A 14,175-nucleotide genomic window follows, 5' to 3' on the forward strand; every position below is an offset into this window, starting at 1 on the left:
TGGTCCCACCAAGCTCCAAGTTTTTTTCGTTTCTGCTGGTCCCGCACATCTCCAAGTCTGCTTAGCCATCCAGTTCCTCGGCCCCACCTCTGTTGACTCCCTTCGGTCCTTCAGCTCCTCCTTTGTTGGCTCCACTCTGCTGCCTGGCTCCGCTTGGGCCGCTGAACCCGTCACTTCACCTTGGTCCGTCGACCAGTTGGCACCACACGGTCCTCCTTCCCTCTGGTTCCACCTTGGTTCTCACTCCCACCAGCTCTGCTTCAGTCCTCTGGCACTCTGGCTCCACCGCGGCCGCTCGTCACGCCGGCTCCGCCTTGACCTCCAGGTCTTACGGTGTTGCCTGGTCCCTTCATCATCTCAGCTCCGCCTGAGTGTCCAGCTCTCCTACCTCCATCACTGTTGGTCGATTTTTCTGGCTCCACCCAAGCACCTCCCTCCATCTCCACAATGGGGTTTCCCCTCTGCCAGCTAGTCCCAGATTCCTTCAGTGTCCAGCTCTGCATCCACCTCCAGAGCCCCTAACCTCCCTCCTCATTTGGACTTTGTTTTTATATGTTAAACTATTGTGCTCTGTGCTGGGTCACCACTTGATGTCCAAAGTAAAATCTGGGTCATAAAGCAAAACCAAAATCTCAGCTCGAAATCAATTGACTTTAATTTAAATATGGAACCATTTATAGATAGATAGAAAATGTGTTATTTTTCTCCCCACTGTCTTGTACATGCCATTCAAATAAATGAAGTAAAGACATAAGAAAGCTTCAGTTCCTTTTTTTTTTTAATATAAAATTATGTCACATTAGCCCTTCCAGACATAGATTCTATCCCATCATGCATTCATTAGCCGTCCTTTCAGCTTCATTAAACTGTCTTTGCTAACTTACTGACAGATATCAATGACTATCTGTAGGGCTTGGGTTCCCTGTGGAGGCTACTGTTGGTGAAACAATAAGAGAAAAAGGAAAAATGAAGCCGTTCTAGCCAGGGTAAAAGATACATAGCCTTACAAATGTTTATTTTTTGACGATTTAATTTTAGGGACAATAGGGTAAATTCAGTTAGTCTGGGACATTTCTTTATTCTCTGTGCTGTTTCAGCCATTACGCCTTTGCCATGTCAATAACCAGCAGCAACATAACCTTGTGTAATTAGTCTAATAATTAATCATTTTTGTAATGAACAGATTTTAAGGATTTTATAGAGCAACATGCTGGTGAAACCTTAATCAAGCACAGCTCCATTGTTATTCTGTGAATGTATGAGGTATGACTACCTTTGAAATCTGTCCAAATACCCAAAAGCACTAGCTGTGCCATTCAAACCTGCAAAGCCACTGAATCACATTAACATGAGCAAGAGTTGTAAGAAGTGATCTGCATATTTGGTTGTTGTGTTGTCAACTCACGCTGGAGCTGCTGGCTCTATCTGCCCCACGGCACTGCCTTTTTTGGGGTGGAATGTGGCAGTCCCCTTGGTGGCCACAACCCCCCACCTGTGAAAGTTATAGATATAAGCGCAAAATGGTGCATTATGGGTGTAACGGTCACCAGCTGGAGTGTCCTTGAGAGCCACCAGAGGGCACTCCACATCAGACACTCACGTTCACTCTCAGGGCGTTTTTCCACTGGGTTCGTTTGCTGCGGTCCGAACCCGAGTGCGCTCGTTCCCGGCGCCCCCCGCAGCGTTGGTCTGGTTTCACACTCAATTAGTTGTATCGAACCCAGGTGCGTTTGCAGTGATCTTACGTCATCGCAAACGCACACGGAAAATGCATGGATAATACAACTCGACTGAGCATAGCTGTAATTTGTCTGTTTTTTTGGTGCTATTATGCACAACATAGTGAGAGACATCACCTCTTCAGTGTCCCACAACGTTCCCCTGCCACTCATGGTTGTCGTGTGTGAGGAAACAATGATATCGACAGTGATACGCATGCGCGGGATACTATACTTCCTGAACAAGCGCGCACCCGAGTCCGTGTTGCTTGCACATTAACGCGAACCGCACCACGGTTCGGGAGCAACCGAGCTCAGACCACCTCCTCCAGGTAGTCCGGGGTTCGGTACTCTAGTGCGCACCCGGGTCCGATGACAGCGTTCACATTAGCGATTTTTCATGCGAACCGTGCCCCGGTCCGCACTAAACTGCCAGTGTGAAAGCGCCCTCAGACTACATTTCCCATACTCACTGCCCGGACTCATCTCTGATCACTCATCACATTCACCTGTACCTCATTATCACTGATTGCATTCACCTGTGTCCCATCATCCTGTTAGTCTCAGCCTATTTATACCATGTTCACTCGTTCACTCATTCACTCACTGCGAAGTTTTGTATGTTGTTGCACTGCACTTCTGAGCATTTTCCCTGGTTTTCATGTCTCTTGGTTTTTGGATTTCTTGCCTGTTCCCTGGATTACTCTCTTGCCTCTGACCCCTGCCTGTTTTGTTTTGTTTTGTTTGTTTGGACTGTCTACTTGTGTTTTGACCCTTTGCCTGTTTATTGGATTTTTTCTTTGGATTACCCCTTAATAAAGCTGCATTTGGATCCTCAACCTCCGTGTCTCGGAGCAGTTCGTAACAATGGGCCATGGGTTTTCTCTCTTCAGATTTGGGGAAAAAAATGAAAGCTGATCAGAGGTTGTTTCCCAGATAGATCTTCATTTTTGTGTCTGGTTTATCTAAATACTTGAAAATGTTCCTACTTTGATCTTTTGAATTACAGTCAAAATGTATTCAGACACCTTCAACATTTCTTACATTATCAGAGTTCATTTGTTATAGTTTAGAAAATGATAATAAAATATGACAAGAACGCAAGAGTTATCAAAATCAGTTGATATTTCATCTGGTTTTAGTTAGACTGTCTCACAAATGAATTAGGTTGAGTATCTGTCAGCTGTTAAATTTAAGTACACAATTAGATAATACCAATTTAGGTCAAACAACTACCAAGCAATGCTTCATTTTGTTCAGTCTGTGGTGTAAAAAGGTCGCATTAGCAATTAAAGAGAATTTTTTTTGTCCCAAATTTGTATCAATTTTATAGTTCACTGTATGAAGAATTTTTGGGGTATGATATGTCACAGTTTAATTTATTTTGCTATCCTCACTTACAAAAGTGAACTATAGTGTCCTGCACCCACTAGTAAAAAAGAAGAAAGCCAAAATTATATCTGATGTCTGAATAATTTTTGGTTTGATTGTATATTAAATTAAATAATTGTTTAATAATACTTCTATTTTCTTTTGAAATTTGGTTAAAGTGTACTGCGAAAATACTGACAAACATTTATGGTAAACTAAAATATAATTTAATGTAATTTCTATTGAAACTTGTATGTTACGTATTTAAATATATTTGTAAGTACACAATGGTGAAGTTACAATTTAGTACATTTAAAATATATTAACTTTAAATGTAATATCAAATAACACACAACATTTTAATTATAATAAATTACATGTGCTTTATTATGTTGGTCAACACATCAAAATAAGTGTACTTCTTTAAAGCAGGATGAAAGATTATTAAAACAATGATTTAAAATGTACTTTAAAGTAAATCGTTTCATTTGACATTATTACAAGTTGCACATTTTAGTAGTGTATTAAGTGTGTTAAGAAACATATGCATGTGTTCTCTCTTAAAGTACACTTAAATGGCCTTTTATTTTTATGATATTATGATATCCAAGTACTTTTCTTAAATATACATTTAAGATTTGAAGTACACATTCAAAATAATTAAGCACACTTCTGTTTCACAAGAGTTGTGAATTCTTTGTTTCATAAATATTTCAAAAATGATTTTATTTTATTTTTTAGGAAGATAAACATGCATTATTTGTTTATTGATCTACTTGTTACTTTGTTTTTCTTGGTATTTGGTACCTAAAGACATGTGAAAGTGATGCTCTGTATATTCCTAATACTGCTTTGCTTATGTTCTTAAAAAGTAGAGCAGTGATTATAATTTTTCTGTAGGCAGAAAAAATAAACGGTAGTGAGGTTATGGCTTACTGACCAACCTAATATTAATGCCTTAAGTATAATTTGAAATAATTTCCCCAGTGGATTGAAGGTACACTTGGACAGATGAACTGATATTTACTAAACGTTCTTTTGCTTCCAAAGCAATATTTGGACAGAGGTACTAAACAGCACCATCACTGAACGGTTACCATGGTGACGCTGCTTCATATTCCTAGAAAAAGGTTGCCTGGTTTATTGCGCTTGTTTGAGTATGGCTTAACTTTTTGTCCTCAGGTTGGTAACCAAACAGCACTGCAATGCTTGACTAGATTAGCATATAAATGGTTTGTTCAGAGGAGAAAAAACGTTTACACTTTATATTGATGGTCGCCTTTAGACATTCTGTTGACTATGAGTAACATTGTACTTACATACGTTGTACATCATGACAGTGTTAGTCGACTTTTAGGGGCAGGGTTAGTAGAATAAGTTGACATGTAGTTGCAAAGTTACTTATAGTCAGTAGAATGTCTGTTGGGGAGCATCACAATAAAGTGTTAGTAGATATTAGTCTACTAATACTCTAATGACAGTTAGTTGACATGTTGAAAAGTTATTTATAGTCAGTAGAATGTCTGTTGGGAAACCATCAAAATAAAGTGTTAGAAGATATTAAGCAGACAATCTACTAATACTCTAATGAGAGTTAGTTAACATGTAGGTGCAACGTTACTTATAGTCAATAGAATGTCTAAAGTGGACCATCAAAAATAGATTTAATTGATTAGATTCTTAATTAGATGCTTGCCTTAACAAACACCACTAACAAGTTCTAAAAAATTGTCCAAGTGGGATTCACATTAAATTGCCAATCATAGGAAAAATACAATGATAGTTGGTTTTTATTACACAGTAGTCAACATTTGAAGTGGATCATCAAAATTGTCCTAGGACAAGAATTTTAATTAGCAAGATATATAGTAAGGTATTGCTGTAAAACTTTGATGAAAGGTTTTGATCCAATTCAAATGTTGACTACTGCAATGTCTGAACAGTAAATGGCAGTAAATATGCAGCAAGGCAAGCTGTAAGTTCCATGGTGCATTGTTCAATTATTCCCCAGCGTTACGCACTTCTTCATAACTTCACTTCAAAACAGACACTTGATTGTGAACGAGATGCAGTTACTCGGTGGGAGCTGTGGATTATGACTGTCAGTGTGTGGAGAAAAGAGGCTCTCTTTCTGATCTCAGAGGTGGCAGGTCTGGCCATGAAGCGTTCCTGGTGTCATCTACACCCGTGACGACCACATTATCTGCAGGAATGTGAGCAGAGTCATTTCCAATAATGATTCCGCCAGCTTCCACACCTCCAGACAAGTGAGTGTGGGTGACATGGGGCTGGAGAGGGAGGGAGTTTGAAATGCTTGTCAACTTGACTTCCAAGCCCCTCATTCACTGTAATGTGATGCAGAGGTTAATTGTGGAGCTGTGTAATAAGTGTTAATGTTGTTGTCTCTGACGTCAGTAAAGAGGGGACATTTGATGAATCCCTTTCTGTACTGGAGAATTAGTCACTTATTTTTATTGTTTTAGAACACTGTAACATGTTTAGCCATTAAAGGAAATGTATACGGAATAGCTTCCTTACAATCTCTGCAGTCAAAATGTAGGTTATGATCACACAGTTGTCTAAATGCATGAGATAACTGGACTATGACATGCATTTGCCAAAATACGCAGTGTGTGAGATAACCCCCTTTTTTTTTAAGAATTTCCAATAAATGTCCTTAATTCCAATAAATGTGCACTTGTTGTGTACTTCAAATCTGATTGGTATATTATACATGCAGATAATATAATAATAATGAGAGAGTAGTATACTTTTATGACATCTTTCATGTTTCTTAACACATTTTTAAAATGTGCACTTTGTGATAATGTCACATAAAATGTTTTACTTTAAAGAAATCATGCTTTAACCCCCTGAGGTCGGCTATCACGCCGGCGCGATATGCTCGCTTTTTTTCTTATAAGTGCAAGAGAGACTCAAAATACTCTGTTGACTTTGATCTTACAAAAAAGTTTCATACATCAATCGATCCTGTTAAGTGTGCATTTTTTTTTTTGTGTATACTCACAATAAAAACAAAGTGTTGTGCTTTTTGCCAAATAAAGAAAAATAAACATGATGCGAGTTCTGCTTTCTCTCTGTCAGTGAATTCCATTCTGAAATGCGTCCGAAAATGAACTGTAACTCAGCGAATACTCAGTCAAACAGGCATACAGACACACAGGCATGAAGCTTGAATTCTCTTCTTTTAAATGAAGTAATTTTTATAAAAAACAAATATTCTCAGTTTATGTAATATGTTAAACCCCAAAAACACCTTAGACCCCCCTTTTTTTGTAGCCTACTTTAAAATGGTACACTTAATTTGATGTGTACTAAAATAAAGCACAGAACTTGATTACCGAACTGTTGTGCGTTATTAGATGTTACAGTACATTTAAAGTTAATATATTTTAAATGTACTAAACTGCAACTTCATTACACATGTGCAATTAATTTAATACATGACATAAGTTTCAATAGACATGATATTAAAGTAGACCTATTAGTTTACAATAAATGCTTGTCAGACACAGTTGGCAGAACACTTTAACCATATTTAAAAGACAACAGAAGTAATAATTAAATTACATTAACGTAATACTTAATTCCTACTTAAGTGGATGAAAAACATTCTAAAATTCAACTAACTGCATTTAATATAAATTGAAACTATTATATAATTTCATTCACTCGCAATTAACATGTATTTAGTGTCTGAAAACATTACATTCAGCCAGGTTGCACATAAAAGGTAAACTTTGTAACTTTTGTCCCTCTAGCGATTAAAAAACAAAAACAAAACTGCATGCATTTTGCGGAAGAACATTGTTTTGGTTGTGCTTCGGCTCTGCGTGAGAATATGACCCTTCACAATAGCTACGTGTGGCAATTTATCTTCAATAAAATACCTTACTCACCTGTGGAGTAATAGACATTTCAAATACCTCTGTTCTGTGTTTTTTTTTAACGGATGATTCAACCTCTGAAGCAACTTAAAGGTATAGCGGAGGATCTTTCCAAATTTTAGATAAGACCCGCTCCACTTTTTGAAAAGTTTGATTGATTCACCAGAATGATTGACAATTAGGAGGACCAATAGTATAGGTTACCCACCAGGAAGTAAAACATCCTCCGCTATACCTTTAAGGATATGATGAGACATGCACACATGCACGGGTGAGTGGCGTATGTACGCAATTTTCCGCAAAAACTGTGGTTCCCTTTCAAGGGAACTCGCGTTGCGTCGAAATTGACGCTATGGGGAACGCTTTGCGTGATGACGTCTTGAAGCACATGTAAAATCAGTCCAATGGTGTGGCGGAACGTCAGAGGCGGGTGACGTCACGTACCAGGAAGCTATAAAAGCCAGCCCGAAACAGAAAACGAAAGCTTTCTGAGTCTTCAGTTGCGCTCTGTGTGAATTCTGTCCCTGTTATTTGGTGTTGTCTGTCTATATCTATATATATATATATTCAGTATGGCGAGCAAGCAGCAGTATAGGTTGTGTGTGCACCCCTGCCCGTGTTATTTAATGGGTGGGGACACTCACATCCTTTTTGTTGCTTGTTTGGGAGAGGAGCATGCCCAGTCAGCACTCAAGGGTGCTGGCTGTGAGCATTGTGACGCGCTGCCTTTGCGTACGCTCCGATCCCGCCTGGCGTTCTTCCAGAGCGCTCAGGATCGCGTTCCCCAGGGCTCTGGTCCCGCCGCTGCCGAGGCACGGCGTCGATCACAGACCTGGGGTTCGCAAATGGATCTATCAGTGGATGCTGAGACGGGCTCTGCCTTATCTCAGTCTCCTTCTGATAGACCCAGTGCCTCTCATCAGGGTTCGGAAGCACGCGCTGCGGTTTCTTCCGCCCCGATGGAGGCACCAACACTGCAATTGTCCAGCTCTGAGGAGTTGGATGTTGTTAGTGTTGACGCTGAGTCTGAGGTTAGTGTTGACGCTTCGCCACCTCAGTCTCATGCGTTTGAAGAGTTATTAGAGGTTGTGACGAGAGCTGTCGAAAGACTATCTATTGAGTGGCCAGAAGATCAGCAGGACGTTCGCTCAAAAAGCAAGCTCGACGAACGATTTCTGCCATCTCGTACACAGCCTCAGCGCAGATGCCTTCCGTTTTTCCCCGATCTCCACACCGAGGTGTCGAGATCGCGGGGGAAACCCATGTCTTACAGAGTTTACAGTGCACAAACATCTCACTACTCTACTATTTCCAATTATAAACAGCATGGTTATGGGGAGATGCCGAGGGTGGAGGAGACGCTTGCGAGCTATCTCTCTCCAGCAACGGCATCTTCCCTGAAGGCTCCTATGTTACCCACCAAGCCAGTCAGAGTCACTTCTTCCCTGGTTAATAAAGCATATTCCGCCGCTGGTCAGGCTGCAGCGTGTCTACATACTATGTCTCTGATGCAAGCTTACCAGGCAGAATTACTGGGTGATTTAAATGAGGGCGGGGGGATTGGTCCCGATGTGGTGTGCGAACTGCGGAGAGCCACAGATTTGTCTCTCAGGGCCACCAAGGAGACGGCTAAATCCATCGGCCGCTCTATGGCAGCCCTGGTGGCCACTGAGAGGCATCTGTGGCTCAACCTCAGCAACATCAAAGATAGAGAGAAACATTTTCTGTTGGATGAGCCTGTTTCCACTTCGGGATTATTTGGTGATGCGGTCAATAGTGCTGTAGACAAGTTTCAAGAAGCTTCTAAACAGGCAGCCGCCCTTCAAAAACTTCTTCCCCGTAGTGGCCTCGGGATGCCCGCCCCCTCTGAGGAGGGTGCTAGAGCAGTCTGTTCGGTCGTACCCTGCCGCTGCGCCGTTACAGGGCGACGAACCGACTACTCAACAGCAACGAAATCCAGAAACCAGTCTCGAGGGGCTGGTACCTCTAGTAGAATCTTTGACAGCGTGGAGGCTACTGTCAAATGTTTCTCGTTGGGTCCTGCAGACCGTGGAAAGAGGGTATCAGATACAATTCAAGAAACGCCCACCTCGGTTTATGGGGGTCCTGCCCACAGTGGTGGGCCCCGAGCAGGTTCTGGTTATGGAACAGGAAGTAAACACTCTGTTAGAGAAAGGGGCCATAGAATATGTACCTCCCTCCAACAGGGAAACCGGGTTTTACAGCCGGTACTTCATAGTTCCAAAGAAGGACGGGGGATTGCGTCCCATTTTAGATCTTCGAGTTCTGAACGAGTCAGTCATGCAGCTCAAGTTCAAAATGTTAACATTGAGACAAATCGTGCCATAGATCAGGTCCGAGGACTGGTTTGTCACGATAGATCTCAAGGACGCATATTTCCATATTTCCATCCGTCCGTGTCATTGGAAGTTCCTGAGGTTTGCTTTCGGGGGCAAAGCATACCAATATCGAGTTCTTCCATTCGGCCTGGCTTTATCACCCCGCACTTTCACCAAATGCGTGGATGCAGCTCTGGCGCCCTTGCGCCTTCAGGGTATTCGCATATTGAACTACATCGACGATTGGTTGATTTTAGCTCAGTCGCATCAGTTGGCGATTCGGCATCGAGATGTCGTCCTCGCCCATATGAAAGAGCTGGGGTTACGGCTGAACGCCAAGAAGAGTGTGCTTTCTCCACTTCAGAGGACCACTTTTTTAGGCGTGGTTTGGGATTCAGTGTCGATGCAGGCGCGCCTGTCACCGCCACGGATAGATTCCATCCTTGCAGCTGTGAAAAGTGTAAAGCTAGGCCAGCTACTCACTGTCAAACAGTTCCAGAGACTGTTGGGTCTCATGGCAGCAGCTTCCAACGTGATACCTTTTGGACTACTGCACATGAGGCCCCTGCAGTGGTGGCTCAGGACCAGGGGGTTTTCCCCGAGGGGCAACCCATTTCGCACAATCAAGGTAACGCGGCGATGCCTACGTGCCTTGGTTATGTGGAAGAAACCTTGGTTCCTGTCCCAGGGCCCAGTGCTGGGAGCTCCTTGTCGTCGCAAACTGCTAACGACGGATGCTTCCCTCACGGGTTGGGGAGCGATCCTAGAGGGTCGCTCATCTCAAGGTCTGTGGGAAGAACATCATCGTTCCTGGCATATCAATCGCCTAGAGATGTTAGCTGTCTTCCGGGCTCTGAGGAGCTTTATCACAGATCTCAGGGGACACCATGTGTTAGTGCATATGGACAACACGTCGGTAGTCGCCTATATCAACCACCAAGGGGGTTTGCGCTCGCGCCCGTTATCCAATCTGGCACGCCATATCCTCTTGTGGTCCCAGGGGAAGTTGCTGTCACTCAGGGCAGCCTACATCCCCGGGGTCCAGAATATAGGAGCAGACACTCTGTCGAGACAGGGGCCGAGGCCCGGGGAATGGAGGCTCCACCCCGAGGTGGTGGAACTGATATGGAGGGAGTTTGGCCAAGCACAAGTGGATCTGTTTGCGTCTCGAGAGACGTCTCACTGTCCACTTTGGTTCTCCCTCACGCATCCAGCTCCTCTGGGACTGGATGCTATGGTACAGACGTGGCCGAGGCTACGTCTGTACGCCTTTCCCCCAGTTGCTCTGCTCCCGGGAGTTCTGGAGAGAGTTCGCAGGGACCGGGTTTGCCTGCTTCTTATAGCCCCTCGCTGGCCGGGCAGAGTATGGTTTCCCGATCTTGTGTCCCTCCTCGACGGGCATCCTCTGGAGCTTCCTGTCAGGAGGGACCTTCTGTCCCAAGCAGGGGGCTCGATTTTTCACCCCCGACCGGAACTGTGGAACCTGTGGGCTTGGCCTCTGAGGGGTGGGCTCATAGAGTCAGGTCTCTCAACTGAGGTTGTTGAGACCATTCTACAGTCCAGAGCTCCCTCCACGAGGAAGCTTTATGCCCTGAAGTGGAGAGTATTCACTTCTTGGTGTAGTGACCGTCGGTTGGATCCAGTCAACTGCCCAATTGGTACAGTTCTGGAGTTCCTGCAGGACCGGTTCACTGCAGGTCTGACCCCGTCCACTTTAAAGGTTTATGTGGCGGCTATAGGTGCTTACCACATTCCTTTGGGTGGAATGTCTGTGGGGAAAGACCCTCTGGTATCTCGTTTCCTTCGTGGCACTTGGAGGCTGAGGCCTGCAGTTCGCTCTAGGGTGCCACCTTGGGATTTGTCCATTGCGCTGCAAGGCCTTTCCCTGGCCCCCTTTGAGCCCATTGAGGAGGTTCCTGAGAAATTCCTAACTCTGAAAGCGCTGTTCCTTCTCGCCATTTCTTTTCTCAAGAGAATAGGGGATCTCCAAGCATTGTCGGTTGCTCCGTCATGCTTGGAGTTTGCTCCGGGTATGGTTAAAGCTTTTCTTCATCCTAGATCAGGTTATATCGCCAAGGTACCCACTAATGTGGCTAGACCTATTGTTCTGCAGGCCTTCTGTCCTCCTCCTTTTCAAAATGCGGACCAGGAGGCGAATAATTTGCTTTGCCCTGTTCAGGCGTTAGACGCTTATGTCCACAGAGCTGCCCTGTGGCGTAAAAGCGATCAATTGTTTGTATGCTTTGGGTCCCCTAACAAGGGAGGTCCAGTGTCTAAGCAAAGGATGAGCAAGTGGGTGGTTTAGGCTATCTCACTTGCTTATGAGGCGGCTGGGCAGCCTTCTCCTTTGGCTGTCCGGTCGCACTCTACTAGGAGTATGGCGGCCTCCAAGGACTTTTTATCAGGAGTATCTTTACCGGACGTTTGTGATGCGGCAGGCTGGTCCTCACCGCACACCTTCGTCAGGTTCTACTCTTTAGACCTAGACTCTACTCCAGGGTCTCAGGTTTTGTCTTACTAGTGCTGCTCACTTGATTTCACACAGGACAGACATTTGTAGCTATGGTGGCGTTGGTATAGACGTTCCCCATAGCGTCAATTTCGACACAACGCGAGCTCCCTTGAAAGGGAACGCCTCGGTTACGACTGTAACCTCGGTTCCCTGAAGAGGGAACGAGCGTTGCGTCACCTTGCCATATCTCCTTCATGCCTGTCAGCACGACTTCAGACTCTACGAAGCTTTCGTTTTCTGTTTCGGGCTGGCTTTTATAGCTTCCTGGTACGTGACGTCACCCGCCTCTGATGTTCCGCCACACCATTGGACTGATTTTACATGTGCTTCAAGACGTCATCACGCAAAGCGTTCCCCATAGCGTCAATTTCGACGCAACGCTCGTTCCCTCTTCAGGGAACCGAGGTTACAGTCGTAACCGAGGCGTTCTTTAACTCACTACTGAACCCTGAATATAACAAAAACCATCCCGATAGGTCTAAAATATAAGGCCCGTTCAAATACTCACACTTGTTGTCTTGGCCACTTGAGAGTGCGTGCACGCAACACCAATGCTGCCTTCACGTGCTATAGACTATAGGAAATACTAGTTTCCTTGTTAAAATAATGGATATGAACGCCCTCCTAAGTCAAAATTTGAATGCGATGAGCTCATAATCACAACTTCAGAAGTGGGAAGTAGTCCTAAAATTTCCAACAGCACGTGAATGCACTCAAGGCAGCATAAACCCACACTATCTCGTAAATCACTTCTTTATTTATTTAAATCTAAAAAAAAATTCAAAAAAAAAAAAAAAAAAACCTTTTACAAAGTTAAGACATTTTACACAAAACTGACTTGTGTGTGTATATTATGTAAATATGTATTAGCCATTATTTAAGTAGGTTGGGGTCATTACAGTCTTACCATTTTTTAAGTGTTTATCATGAAAAAAATTTAAATTTAACACAGCAGTATGTTCTGCATATTATTCAGTATATTTAAAAAAAAAAATCTGTAATCTAGTATCCATTCTGAACAACCAACAATAACATATGCAGCAATTCAGTAACATGCAGTAAAAATAAAAGTCATCGGTTTTCTTCCCTTGTTATCATATTTTCTTTACATTTTTATGTGTTCTAGTGCTAGATAAAGTTCCAGACAGATTTCTCTTTCCAAAATGCTTTTTTTCTCTCAATTTCAAGGTTATGCCCTCAATTTTGATTTAGTGAAAACTCATTTTCTGTATAGTGCTTGAGATACTTGACAAACACCGGTGCAACTAGACTCCACTTGTGTGTGAAGTGCATTAAAGAAGCACGGTTCAACTGGCTGCTTCATCTCACTGAGGGTTGCTCTGAAGTTTCCATGTGGGACTATTCAGTTAATCACCCAAGTTTTGCAAGGCTATCGTATTATGATAATTGTGAATAAAACATGTTTAACCAGTTTACCCAAAACATAACAAATGTTTACTGCTGTCAAGATGCAGCAAAAATGCAAGATCCAAATTGATATTATGTAACACTATCCTAGAGCCCAGAATAGAGCCCAAATGACTGCTTGAGGAACGCACCTGTTGGCACATTTGCATTATTTTCCCATGTCTGGTGCTGACTGGATTGATCTGGTTGAGGATGACAGCATCAGTCACAACCTGAGCTCAGCAGAGTTCTTTTCTTTTTTACTTCTCGTAGTCGATTTATTCTTACAGAATCATATTTCAGTGTAATTGTCGACTGTTGTCTGACATGATTGAGTCTATATGCACAGGAATTATACACATAACTGGCAAATGATATGGATAATTTTGTCAAATAGTCAATATAGGTTAAATTACTTACAGTCAGATGATTAATTTCAGAATGGTAGATCAATGCTTGTGTTTAAAATGGCTGTTTTAAATTGCACGGTAGCTTGTAGTTTACATAGGCTGCATTGTAGTCTTTATATTTTCAATGTCCAGTTCCAGTTTATTTATTTTTTTTACATTTTTGATTGATCCTTTGTTGTTAGACTTTTAGACCAGTTTACAATTATTTGCGTTTACTGAATTCATTTTTAAACAAAAGTTAGAACTTAATGCGTACAGTGCATAGCCTAAAGTGATGTCCGGCCTATATAGGAAATTTGACCTTTATCCATGTATAAAATTGTTAAAGATTTTATAAGCAAATTGTGCTTGGAGTTAATTGTTTTCCTTATTCGCCAAATAATTTTGTCAGATAAATAACTTAACCAAGTTTAGTGTTTTGTTCTTCCTTCATATTTAAAATATATATAAAAAGACAAATATTTTCCTCATATTTTGATGGTTTAATCAAACTTTTAGGGCCATGAAAAA

This window comes from Leuciscus leuciscus (assembly GCF_965113295.1).
Source record: "Leuciscus leuciscus genome assembly, chromosome: 13".
NCBI classification, from domain to species: domain Eukaryota; kingdom Metazoa; phylum Chordata; class Actinopteri; order Cypriniformes; family Leuciscidae; genus Leuciscus; species Leuciscus leuciscus.